General features: G+C 42.3%; 1 pseudogene; it reads right to left on the reverse strand.

Annotated features, from left to right (window-relative positions):
* Nucleotides 1-676: 676 nt before the first annotated feature.
* The window catches only part of LOC108521725 (60S ribosomal protein L22 pseudogene), a 25,734-nt pseudogene continuing 12,678 nt past the window's right edge, over nt 677-13,732 (reverse strand).

The following is a 13,732-nucleotide window of genomic DNA, read 5'->3' on the forward strand; positions in this document are numbered from 1 at the left end:
CAGCACCACGTCTTCCTGCCTCTAAGCCAAGCCCCAATTCCAGCGTGTGGGGCTGGTGCTTGGACACACTGTCTGCTTTGTGCTCCTGGCCTCCCATGGGATACTAAATTCTGCCCCTACTGGCTCCTGCCTCAAGAACTACTTGTGGTCCTGCCATGAATGAAATAATAAATGAATACATTACACAGAAACAAGATGCTGTCAGCTCACACCAACTCACGAGAGCACACGGCACGCATCTCTTTCCAGTTGCACATTCAGTGGCTTCCTTCACAGTGAGAGCTTGCAATACTCCACACTGGGAGTATTTATACCACAGAAATCAGCAAATGCTTCAAACCAGGACTATGCTTCCCCAGAGACCCAGTTGTTAAATATTTACCAGCACCCCACTGGCTGAAGTCTATCCAACGTGAAAAAGCTTCTGCTCTCTAGAGGCCTCCTGCTGCTCTGCAGGCGGATCTAGAGGAATGTATCACCGGGAGGCCTCCATCCATCCCTCACCACCCAGGCCTGAGTTACCTTGGGCAACTGCCTGCTCAAATTTCTGTTCCTGATTCATGCAACCCAGGTTATTTATTTATTTATTTATTTATTTATTTATTTATTTATTTATTTATTTTGGTTCCCAAGTTTTATTCAAGAACTCATACAAAATATTCCGGATAAATGAAATTTAATCCTCATCCTCCTCCCCTTCTTCGTCCTGGTTAATCTGGAAGTAACATAATTCGTAATTCTCTTTGCTGTTAGCAACTACGCACAACCAGTCACGTAGATTATTCTTCTTCAAATATTTTTTGGTGAGATATTTCAAATACCTTTTGGAGAAGGCCACCTCAGATGTCACGGTGATCTTGCTCTTGCTCCTTTTGTTGGTCACCACCCCTCCACCAAGGTTCCCGGCTTTTCCGTTCACTTTGATCCTTTCTTGCAAAAACTGCTCAAAATTGGCAGCATCCATGATTCCATCTTCTACAGGGTGGGTGTAATCAAGAGTATACTTCAGAACCTGCTTCTTTTTTTTGCCCCGCTTCGCCGCAAGCTTTTTCACAGGAGCCGTGGTGGCAGCGGAGTTAAAAGAGCTGCAACCAGTTTATTTAACCGTAGTCCTCGCTCCTTGAATCCTCTCACTGTACACACTTGCCTTAGTTCAGGCTGCCTTCACAAAATACCTTAGACTGGATAATTTATAACAATAGAAATTTATTTTGCACAGTTCTGGGGGTTGGGAAGTCCAAGAGCAAGGCACTGGCAGGTTCAGCGTCTGGAAAGAGCTTGCTTTCTGCTTCCATGATGAGTTCTCATGTGGCAGAAGATGTGAATGCTGTGTCTGCCTATACTGAAACAGCAAAAAGGCCAAACAGGCTTCCTTGAGCTTTCTGAGGGCACTAATTCTGCTTAGGAGGACAGAGCCCTTATGACCAAATCCTAAAGGCTCCATCTCCTAACACTATTGCATTTGATGGGGTCTTTCTTTCTTTCTTTCTTTCTTTCTTTCTTTCTTTCTTTCTTTCTTTCTTTCTTTCTTTCTTTCTTTCTCTTTCTTGCTTTTTCTTTCTTTCTTTCTTTCTTTTTTTTTGAAATGGGGTCTCACTCTGTTGTCCAGGCTGGAGTGCAGTGGCACAATCATGGTTCACTGCAGACTCAATCTCCCAGGCTCAAGCGATCCTCCGACCTCATCCTCCCAAGAAACTGGGACTACAGGTGCACACCACCATGCCCAGCTAATTTAAAAAATTTTTAATACAGATGAAGGTCTCACTATGTTGCCCAGGTTGGTCTTGAATTCCATGCTTTAAGCAATCTTTCCACCTCATCCTCCCAAAGCACTGGAATTACAGGTGTGAGCTATCATGCTTGGCCAGGATCATGTTGTAACATAAATTGTGGAGGGACACAAACATTCACACCATAGCAGCACCCCACAGATAACCAGGTCTCATTGGCTTTGAGTCTTTAAAAAGCATCACAAATTCTGACAAATGTGCTGGGTACTCTACAAGATACTAAGAGAGACACAAAGACCAGCAAAACCCTTAATGCTGAAACATAACACAATATAATTTCAAGGATGCAAAAAAGAAAATCATTAGAGTTAATGTTCACTCTCTTTCTTCCAAAATTCTTTTCAAGATACTTTTCTAACTTTTCACAAACCATAAACAGCTTAGATCACTGATATTATCAAAGGTACTGGCACAAGTATACAGTCTGTTGACCAGAAAAGAGAAAATGTCTCCAGGTGTCAGGAGGGGAGGCCCAAGTATCACATATTAATTACACACCACTTGGAGACACTCTGTATTCCTGGTCAGTTATATTGAGACCTCTGGTTACCAACTAAGGGAGGGGAAGAGTGATGATCAATAGCATCTAAGGGGCTTTTTGTTTATTTATGTATTTATTTTTGAGACAGGGTCTTGCACTGTTGCCCTGGCTGGAGTGCAGTGGCGCGATCTCAGCTCACTGCAGCCTCAATTTCCCAGGGCCAAGCAATCCTCCCACCTCAGCCTCCCAAGTAGCTGGGACTACAGATGCACACCATGAGCCATGGTGCCCGGCCAAAGGGGCTTTTCAGAACTCTGGGTAAGCCTATCTCCTGGTGGCTACTCCCTTTCTTTGTGAAAAGTTGCTGCTTTAAAATATTGCATTGTTTATTTTACATGCGTTTATCTCTTCTTTCCACAATTGGATTGTAGGTTCCTTAAAGACAGAGATAGTGACTTACATATTTTTTTACTTTTTTCAGGCTTCAGCAATGTTGATAACATTAAAATTAAAATTGTTCTATTTGTCAAAAAAAAAATAACTTTAAATACATTTTGGTTTTTTAGAGACAGGGTCTCTGTCACTCGGGCTGGAGTGTAGTATAAATACAATTTAAGGGCAGATGACAACACGTTAAATTTATTTGCAACATATCACATTGATAATGTAGTCTTAAGACCTCTTATAAGTAATTGGAAAAAAGAAATGCTACAGGCAAAGAGCAAAAGGTAAAATTTACAAAAACTATACAAATGGCCAATAAACATTTGAAAATCTGGTGAGCCCTACAAACGTTACCAAAAAGATGCAGCAATGAGATGCCTTCTTTACCTACTAAATTGATTTCAGTTTTTAAAACATGGTTATACCCTTTGTAGCTGATCTTTGGGGCAATAGATACTATCTTACATTTCTAGGAGAAGTATACATCGGTGTGATATTGCTAAAAAAGATAACTTGGAAACAGCATAAATGGGAGACAACAGGAAATCAATTAATTAATTGGATTATGTAACATATAAGGAAAGAAATATAATAAAACCATTAAAAATATTGTTACAGAAAAATATTTAATGGCATGGAAAATGAAATGAGCTATTAGTAATAAAGTGTGCTATCAACAACAAAAAATGAGCCATTAATAATAAATAACTGAAGGCCGGGTGCAGTGGCTCATGTCTGTAATCCCAGCAATTTGGGAGGCTGAGATGGGTGGATCACCTGAGGTCAGGAGTTCGAGACCAGTCTGGCCAACATGGTGAAACTCTGTCTCTACTAAAAATAGAAAAAAATTAGCCAGGCGTGGTCTTGCATGCCTGTAATCCCAGCTACCTGGGAGGGTGAGGCAGAAGAATTACTTGAACCCAGGAGGTGGAGGTTGCAGTGAGCCGAGATCATGCCACTGCACTCCAGCCTGGGCAACAAGAGAGAAATTCTGTCTCAATAATAATAATAAATAATTGTAGGAAAAAGTACAGTTATGCATTACTTAATGACAGAGACACATTCTGAAAAATGCATTGTTAGATGATTCCTTCATTGTGCAAATGAAATATGCCATCTAGGTTTGTGTGTAATAATAATAAATTATGCTATTAATAATAATAAATGAGCTATGAATAATACATAATTGTAGGAAAAAATACAATTATACATTAGTTAATGACAGGGATACATTTGAGAAATGCATTGTTAGACAATTCCCTCATTGTGCAAATAAAATCTACCATCTAGGTTTGTGTGTACTTAACAAAAACCTAGATAGCAGAGCCTACTGCACACCCAGGCTGTACGGTACAGCCTTTTGCTCCTAGGTTATATACCTGCGTAGCATGCTACAGTACTGAATACTCTAGGCAACTGGAGCACAATGGTAAGTGTTTGTGTGTCTAAACATATCTAAACACAGAAAGGTAATGCATCACACATTAACGTCACTATGTGATAGGAATTTTTCAGCTCTGTTATGGTCTTATGGAACCACCATCATATATACAGTCCATTGTTGACCAGAACATTGTCATGCAGGGCATGACTGTATAGAAATATACAGAAATTTCATAAAAGATATATTGCCTTTGTGATCAGAACAAAAGCCAAGTGTTTCATATTTTTCATGTTTAAAATAAAAACAGGCGGCACACAGTGGCTCACGTCTATAATCCCAGCATTTTGGGAGGCCGAGGTGGGTGGATAGTGAGGTCAGGAGTTTCGAGACCAGCCTGACCAACAAGGTGAAACCCTGTCTCTACTAAAAGTAGAAAAATTAGCCAGGCATGGTGGCGCATGCCTGTAATCCCAGCTACTCAGGAGGCTGAGGCAGGAGAATCACCTGAACCCAGGAGGCGGAGGTTGTGGTAAGCCAAGATCACGCCACTGGACTCCAGCCTGGGTGACAGAGCAGACTATGTCTCAAAAAAGTAAAATAAAATAAAACAAAATAAAAACAGTGTATTATAACTGTGGATCTTTCATTAGGCCTTTTTTGGAAACAGAAAATAACAAAGTCTCCTCTTTCAGTACTGTCATATTAATTAGGAACAATTCTTCAGGCAATGAGTGGCAATTTTCTTTGGTGACTTGCATCAATAGGCAGATAAACTATATTACCTGCCAGAAGATGAAAATATGCCTTTGACCAAGGAGGCAAGCTCTCAGTCATGGTGACATGGCAGTCATAAAAGTACCCATTAGAGTCTGACAGTCTTTGGCCTTGGATTTAGTTACAGAAAACATCCTCTGGGGAGTTGAGTAAAGGGTCTTAGTCAGGGAAGGGAAAATGTGCACAGGAAAAGGGAAAGGTGGAGGTTGTGTGGCTATCAGCGTGGCCCCTGCCGCCTGCATGACAGCTGACATTCTCTGTCCTCTGCACCTCTACATGAGGAAGGCAAGCACTGAAGACCTCAAGCAGCACCAGTCACTGGGAGCAGCTTTCTAGAAAGTTCTTATGCTCATTGTACATGACCCTGCTTGGAAAGATGCTTCCTTGGGCAGCCAGACTGTAACTGACATTAAGTGTTTCTGCGCTGCCAACTCGAGAGCTCAGCCTGAGTGTTCAGCAGCAAGATCTGGAACGTGTTGAGTCCATGCGGTCCCAGCTTCCTCGGTGCAGCTGCCCAAGGATGCTGGAAGGGCTGAGAGGGTGCTTTCATGTTGGTTTAGATTCTTACTTGCTCAGAGCCTGGAAGCATGCTACATTCCTGAAAACACTGACATCTTTTACCCAGCCCCACCTAATAAGAGAGCCCGTCTGCCTTTCTCCCCACCCAAAGTCCCCTTCCCCTGCACACCAGAGACTGAGTCTGGACTCTAACTTTATGATGTTTCTCCATAGAGCTGCAGAGTCTACACCTGGTGATCTGCTCATTTTAACCTGCCTAACCACCTACTTAACCAAACTGAGGATGCCTCAGTTCATCTGAGAGGCTAAACTGAAGTGTGTGCAGAAACCAGGCATGTGCATGTCCGTCCTCAAAGTCCAGCAACATCTTGTTAAGCCACATCCCAAGACCTGAAATTAAGCTGAAAAAATCTCTAGGACCAAATGCCAAATGTGGAAAACAGCCTCATTCCCCTGCATTGTGTGCTATGCACCTTCTGGTGATGGGAGCAGTCAGAGTCTACAATGAAAACCGCTCTGCCTCAGTGCTACTGATGTGGGGAAATTTAAGACTTGTGGGGAATGCTAAGGCAGGAGGACTGCTTGAGGCCAGGAGTTCAAGGCCAGCCTGAGCAACATAGCGAGTCCCCATATCTACAAACAAAATAATAAATTAGCTGGGCTTTTTATGGTGGTGGGGGCCTGTGGTCTCAGCTACTCAGGGCACTGAGGCTACAGGATTGCTTGAGCCCAGGAGTTCAAGGCTGCAGTGAGCCTTGATGGTACCACTGCACTCTGCCTGGGTGGAAATTAATTAACAACTAAAGAAAACAAAATAAAATACTGAGGGTCTAGACGGACCACAGGCATGTTTTTTTCCTACTTCCCTCCAAATGTTGGCACCTTCCTTCTGCTATCCCTGACGATATGATGCAGCCTCTCACCTGCAGAATTCTACTAACTATGTGCTCATCACCTTTCAAAGTGGCTCTGTCCACAGGCAGCTCTGATGGTTTGAAAGGGCACCCCTCTGTTTGACTGAAATCTGGCTTTCCAAATCTCACCCACTGCTTCTAGCTTTGCCTTCCTGGAAGACTAAGGCAGAAAATCAAATTTCCATTTGATATTAATTATAATATTGGTGTAGCTTTAGAGGCAGGCAAAGGTAAGAAAATACAGAAGTGATAGAGCAATTGCAAGATGACCCACTGAAAATCCTTATCAAGCTGTTTGGAGGCAAATGCTCACAGCTGATAAATAACTGGGAGGTGGTCATGAGAACTGGGCATTGACCATAAGGTAATGAATTGAAAACCTCACTAATCATGAGAAAGATGTAAATTAAAACCACAAGAAGCTATCACTTCACATCAGTCAGAATGGCTACTATTAAAAAGTCAAAAAATGACAGATGTTGCTGAGGTTTTGGAGGAAAGGGAATGTGTATACACTGTTGGTGGGAATGTAAATTAGTTACCCCTGTAGAAAGCAGTTTGGATATTTCTAAAAGAACTAAAAACAAAATAATAAATTATTCATTTATTATCATTCAATCCAGCAATCTCAGGAAAATAAATTGTTCTATCAAAAAGACACACGCACACATATGTTCATTGCAGCACTATTGACAATAGCAAAGACATGGAATCAACTTAGGTGCCCATCAATGGTGGACTGAATAAAGAAAATGTGGTATATATACACCATGGAATACTACACAGCCATAAAAATGAATAAAATCATGTCCTTTGCAGCAACATGGATGCAGCTAGAGGCCATAATCCTAAGTGAATTAACACAGAAACAGAAAATTAAATACTGCGTGTTCTCACTTAAAAGTGGAAGATAAATCTTAGGTTCACACAAAGATAAATATGGGAACTCCACAAGGAGGGGGTGGGGGGCAAGGGCTGAAAAACTTCCTATGGGGTACTGGGCTCGCTATCCAGTGATGGGATCAATAAAAGCCCAAACCTCAGTGTCACACAATAGGCCCACATAACAAACCTGCACATGTACCTCTGAATTTAAATTAAAATGGCAATGAAAAAAAGAAACCTACAATACTCTAAGCAAGTTGCACTGCTTTGCTCAGCAGCCACTCCTTAGGATGGAAAGGTGCATAAAAAATTCATTAGTATAAATATTGTTTTCAGATTTTTTCCTCTCAAACAGTAGAAACATTATGGCTTATAAATGTTAACATGATTAATGAACTATTACAAGGAGGTATGTATGTCACTGCCTCACATTTACTGCCTCAAAGTTATTTCTAAAAATAAATGTGAACAGACGGGTTACTTATCCACATTGACTTCATCTTACACTTCTTATAGGTATGGAGGAAAAACAATAGAGAAAAACCCACAAAGTCTAGAGAAAGCTGCATTTCTACCCGGAGAAAACGTAGCCATCAACTGGGTGAGAGCAAGACAGTTCGGTTCCTTCTTTCTTTGATAACCCTTGCTAAAGGTCAAGGTGATCATTTCTGTATTTCTCACTAGTCTTCAAAACAAAATTATACAGGGGCCAAGGAAGCTCTAGCCATGACTGGTCTCTTTATTTCCAGGGCTTATGACTCCAGTTCCTTAGAAAATTCAAGAGAAGAATGGAAGCAAATAAGTAGGTGTTATGGTTAATACTGAGTGTCAACTTGATGGGATTGAAGGATGCAAAGTGTTGTTCCTGGGTGTGTGTGTGAGGGTGTTGCCAAAGGAGATTAACATTTGAGTCAGCTGACTGGGAAAGGCAGACCCACCCTTAACCTGGGTGGGTACAATCTAATCAGCTGCCAGTGTGGCTAGGATAAAAGCGGGCAGAAGAACATGGAAAGACTAGACTGGTTTAGTCTTCCGGCCTCCATTGCTTTCTGCCCTAGAACATTGGACTCCAAGTTCTTCAGCTTTGGGGCTCGGCCTGGCTGCCTTGCTCTTCAGCTTGCAGACGGCCTGTTGTGGGACCTCACCTTGTGATTGTGTGGGTCAATGCTCTCTAATAAGCTCCGCTTTATATATACATCTATCCTATTAGTTCTGTCCCTCTAGAGAACCCTAATACAGTAGGGTAGACCCTGGCTTCTCTTTGGCTGCATTTTCAAGGTTCAAAAGGTAGCTGAAAGAAAATTAACCTCTTTAAGGAAAGGAAAAGGCTCAGAGGCTTCTCTGAGGTTGACTAGTAGAAGACATTCTAGCTGCACTCACATTTTTGTTACAACCCATGTAAACCATAAATGAAGTTCTTCTAATCCAATATTTTGTGGCGAAATCATTTATCCAGCCTTAGCAGGGGCATGAAGCCTTCAGGGCTAGAAAGTTGTTTATTGTTATCTTGGCAGCTTCATTATTACATCTGCAAACCTTGGAGCTTAGTGTTTGTATGCAAATAGCCCCACCATTCCATTTTTTTTTCTTTTTTCCCTTTAACAACTTTGCAGGCTCTTTAAGGATACACAGTCGACTATAGACGCCTGTGTGCCCGGGGCCAGAATAGTGCTCCCCACAGAGTGGACAATCAATAAATATGTGTTGAGTGAACAAATTCTTGAGGAAGGGAACATTTACACAATGAAGTTATGGGAAGGGAGATCTACAAATACTTTCAAATGAAATGTGTACTTGCAAGTTCTTCTTGAGTGAACAAACACGTACAAGGCCACAGTGCTCCCAAGACGTACAGCTCCCAGGGACCTCATTCTCACAGACTATAAATAATTAGCCCTCTTTTCTTTCTTTCTTTCTTTTTTAAGCTCTTTTTTTTTACAGTCCTTTTTTTTTTTTCTTTATTTTTCTTTTTTTCTTTTTTTTTTTTTGAGACGGAGCTCTCGCCTCTGCTCTCGACGGCTGCTCGGGAGTGCACGGTGCGCGGATCTCAGCTCATGCAAGCTCCGCCTCCGGGTAGGTCCATGCCACTCACCCCTGCCTCGAGCCTCCCCGACGTAGACTGAGACTCACAGCGCACCACCGGCCCCTCTCGCCCGGGCTAGTGTTTTTGTATTATTTTTAGTAGATGGACGGGGTCTTCACCGTGTAGGCCAGGATGTTGTTCTTTTTCACGTGTCGGTCGCCTGACCTTTTTTTTTCTGTGATCCACCCTCCGTCTCGGCCGTCCCCTCCTCCAAAGTGGCTGGGATTACTAGGCTTTGGTCTTGATGGGTTTAAATGAGAAGAAAATGGAGAATTGTTTTCATTTCTCAGTAGAGAAGTCCTTCGGCCACTGCAACTGTAACAACAACGCACTCAAGTTGCTCAATCTATGCCTTTGTTTCATGAAATATCAAAGCGAATGTCTGTTTTTAGAGATGTGTAGGGCTTAATTAGAAAGCAAGATGATCCCTGAAGATCCAGAAATTATTGACCCTGCCAGAGCACAGTATATTCACTGGGCAACCATTGTCAATACTTGAAAATGCACACAGGCAGAAAATATTTAAGGGAATAAGGCTTCCATGCCATTTATCCTGGAGACATGATTTCAGCAAGTTTCTTTTAGAGTCAACACAAAGAGGCAATGGAAACAATGGAGGACAGAATCAATGCAAGATAGTGTCTCCAAGTCTCACTTCTCCTGTTCGGGAAGTGAGAATCGCAACCTGTAGGAACACAGCCTCAACCAGGCCGCATGGACGGATTGAAACAAAGCACAACAGATCCATCTGAGGAAAGGTGAGTGGCCACATGCAGAGACTCTCCAAAAATGAGCCTTGCTTAGCAAGAGATACAAATAGCATAGGCAAGCCTGAGTCTCCTCTTACCCAGATAAAAAAGGCATCCCAGTAAGAGGCGATTATGTAGACATTCAGGCTTGCCTATGCTATTTGTGTCTTTTCTGCATGTGGCCACTTACCTTTCCTAAGATGGATCTGTTATGCTTTGTTTCAATCCGTCCATGCGGCCTGATTGAGGTTGTGTTCCTCAGATAAAATAAGCATCCCAGGGCTAGGTGTGGTGGCTCATGCCTATAACCCCAGCACTTTGGGAGGCCAAGGCGGGTGGATCACCTGAGGTCAGGAGTGTGAGACCAGCCTGGCCAACATGGTGAAACCCAGTCTCTACAAAAATACAAAAGTTAGCTGGGCATGGTGGTGGGCACCTGTAATCCCAGCTACTTGGGAGGCTGAGGTAGCAGAATCGCTTGAACCCGGAGGTGGAACTTGCAGTGAGCCAAGATTGCAAGATTGCGCCATTGCCCTCCTGCCTGGGTAACAGAGAGAGACTCAGTCTCAAAAAAAAAAAAAAAGAAAAGAAAAGCATCCCAGCCCTCATGCATGCTTCTTAAAACCACCATGAATATGGACACTTCATCCAAAGAAAAGAAATTATAACACACGAAAACCGCATGAAAGTCACTCACAGAGAAAACAAGTATCTTTGAGATTAAACAAGAAGAGAATGCAAAGAACGTAGTAGGAACATGAAATGGAATCGTTTTACCAAAACGATAGAATAATGTCTTTGAAGAGTTTTATAACAAACTGCAAGACATTTTCCTCTTTCTAGTTAGGGGCTTGTCAAAGTATCTGATAAGAACTACCTGGCATTTCAACTGAAGAATTCCCCAAGTTACTAAAGCCAGGACCTTCTCGTGAGACAGTCTTCACCAAACACTCCACATAAACCACCCAGAACACACAAGTGCAAAGGGAAGTGAAGTCAATGTACTTTTAGAAATGAACATATGCTAATCAGTCAATTTCTATTATGCTTAGATGCAGAGTAAGAAATGTCAATAGGAATGGTCCCACTTTTGTATCTGATTACACGACAAAGCCAGCAATATATTTAGAATCTTAGGCTTCTAAAGCTGAAAGGGAACTTAGAAGGCAACTCAGGCATTGTTGCAAAGAGTTTTGCTTTAATTTTCAAATTCTGCAGAGTACAGAATGGCTTCAGTTGTTTGTCCAGGAATACAGTCTGCAGTTCTCCAGTTCAAGTCCTTCCCACCACAAGGCAGCAGACCTTTCTGGTATGCTTGTGTCACCCCAGCTGCAGATTGCTCCATCTTATGAAGCAGCTTGAGAAAGTAATCTATCTATATTTGCAAGCTCACTAAATCAAGAAATAAATCAACCTATGGAAAGGCAGAGAAGTGGGTCTCAATGTGTGTGAAACCTTTGTTTTCTTAAGTCCAACAATACGATAAAACCAAGTATGGTGGTAATCATTCAAGAATGAAGGTTGAAAAAAAAAAAAAAGAATGAAGGCTGATGAGAGATGGTTTCCCAGAACTGCCTTTGTTGAGATTTTCTTTCTCCTCAGTTCCCTTCGTACTTTTAGATCCTTTTGTGAAATAAAGATTTTCCACAATGGCTTAACATTGAGGTTTCTGTATCTGAAAATCATAGGAACTTTTTTCTTCAAAGTATTTGAACATTTATTTCAGATTGGATCTTTCCATGTGCTGTACACCAGAAGGGAGGGGTGGTGGAAATAAATGGAAATATTGAAGAAGCACAGGAAATAATTGATAAATCGAGATTGTGGGAAGATAGAAGGACAAAGAATCGAAACACAAATCGTAGCAATTCCACTCCTATGTCTGTACCCAAGGAACGAAAGACTGGTACTCACAGGAATGCAGACAGATGAACGCAGCATCATTCACGATAAGCAAAAGGTGGGAACAGCCAAATGTCCATTGATGGATGAATGAATAAATCAATTATGGTGCAGTACACGGTTTCTTTTCTGGCATTTGTTAAAATCGGATATCTGGTTGCTTATTTAGCTGAATCTCCCCATAGCCCACAGGATTCTTGAGGGCAATACCTTAACTACTTTAATTATCAACTACTTACTCAGCACTGAACACATATGGGTACTCACTGACATTGTGTTAGTTCCTTTGATGATTGTAGTCATTCCTATTTCACAAATCAACAGGAGAGAGAGAAAAAAGCATTCCTTGGGCCGGGTGTGTTGGCTCACACCTATAACCCAAGCACTTTGGGAGATTGGGGCAAGAGGATTGCTTGAGTCAGGAGTTTGAGACCAGCCTGGCCAATATGGTGAAACTCCGTCTCTACTAAAAGAAAGTATAAAATTAGCCAGGTGTGGTGACATGCACCTGAATTCCAGCTACTCAGGAGGCTGAGGCAGGAGAATCGCTTGAACCCAGTAGGTGGAGGTTGCAGCAAACTGAGATCGAGCCACTGCACTCCAGCCTGGACAGCAGAGCAAGACTCTCTCTGAAAAAAATAAAATAAAATAAAAAAGCATTCCTTGGTGTGGAAAGGTAGCGAAGAGGGCAGTCAAAGGAATTAACCAGAAAGTATGAGGAAGGAGGAAGATTAAGGGGATACGTACAGAGAGATGCGAAAAGGTAGAATTAATCAAAAGCTGAGTGATAAAGACAGAGGAAAAGTTAGCTGACCCTCCAATCAGCATCCGCCTACTCCCTGCCTGAACGCTGAGGGGTCCTCCCCTGGGAACCTTGTGGACAGCAGAAGAGCTCTCCCTGACCCGGCCTGGGGCCTTGATCACTTCCATGCCCTCAGTTGCAATTTCCCATTTTCTCTACAGAAGGGCTCTCATAGACCTCTTGACTTTTCCCTCTGCCTGGAAATTCCCCGCTCACTTTGCCCTTGGCCAGCTCATAAGATTCCTCCATCTCTTGGCACCCACACTGACCCTCCATGAAGCCCCACTGGTCCTCCCCAGGACACACTTAGGGTCTCTCCCGGGCCGGATCCAAGTTGTATAAGGTCTGAAGTATGAAAGAAAAGAATCCAAAATTACAAAGGAAAATTAGGCATGAAAGCGAACATTTATCTAGAATGAGTATAAAATCATAACATATCACAATAACATCTCACAAATTCCACAGCTATTACAAAATCCACAGAAATAGTGACTGCCTCATATACCTCTATAATAGTTCTCTTTCCTCTACATTTTGCTGCAAACGCTGATCTCTTCTTCATAAAACAATTTTCTACCTTTTATTTTCTATACAGAGGATAAAAAAAGATCCATTCTCTTTGCTCTAATAGTTTATGGTGATTTGCTTTAGCTTATAGACTGTTTGAAAACATGTCTTCCAGCTTCAAACTCAGTAGTGATGCTGTATAAGAGTTGAAGAGTGGGCCGGGTGCCGTGGCTCACGCCTGTAATCCCAGCACTTTGGGAGGCTGAGGTGGGCGGATCACTTGAGGTCAGGAGATCGAGATCAGCCTGGCCAACATAGAGAAATCCCGTCTCTACTAAAATACAAAATTAGCCAGGCGTGGTGGCAGGTACCTGTAATCTCAGCTACTTGGTGGAGGCTGAGGCAGGAGAATGGCTTGAACCCAGGAGGCAGAGGCTGCAGTGAGCCGAGATCGTGCCATTGCACTCCAGCCTGGGGGACAAGAGCAAGACTTCGTCT

Source organism: Rhinopithecus bieti, unplaced genomic scaffold (genome assembly GCF_001698545.2).
Source record: "Rhinopithecus bieti isolate Rb0 unplaced genomic scaffold, ASM169854v2 scaffold_58095, whole genome shotgun sequence".
Classification (NCBI taxonomy): domain Eukaryota; kingdom Metazoa; phylum Chordata; class Mammalia; order Primates; family Cercopithecidae; genus Rhinopithecus; species Rhinopithecus bieti.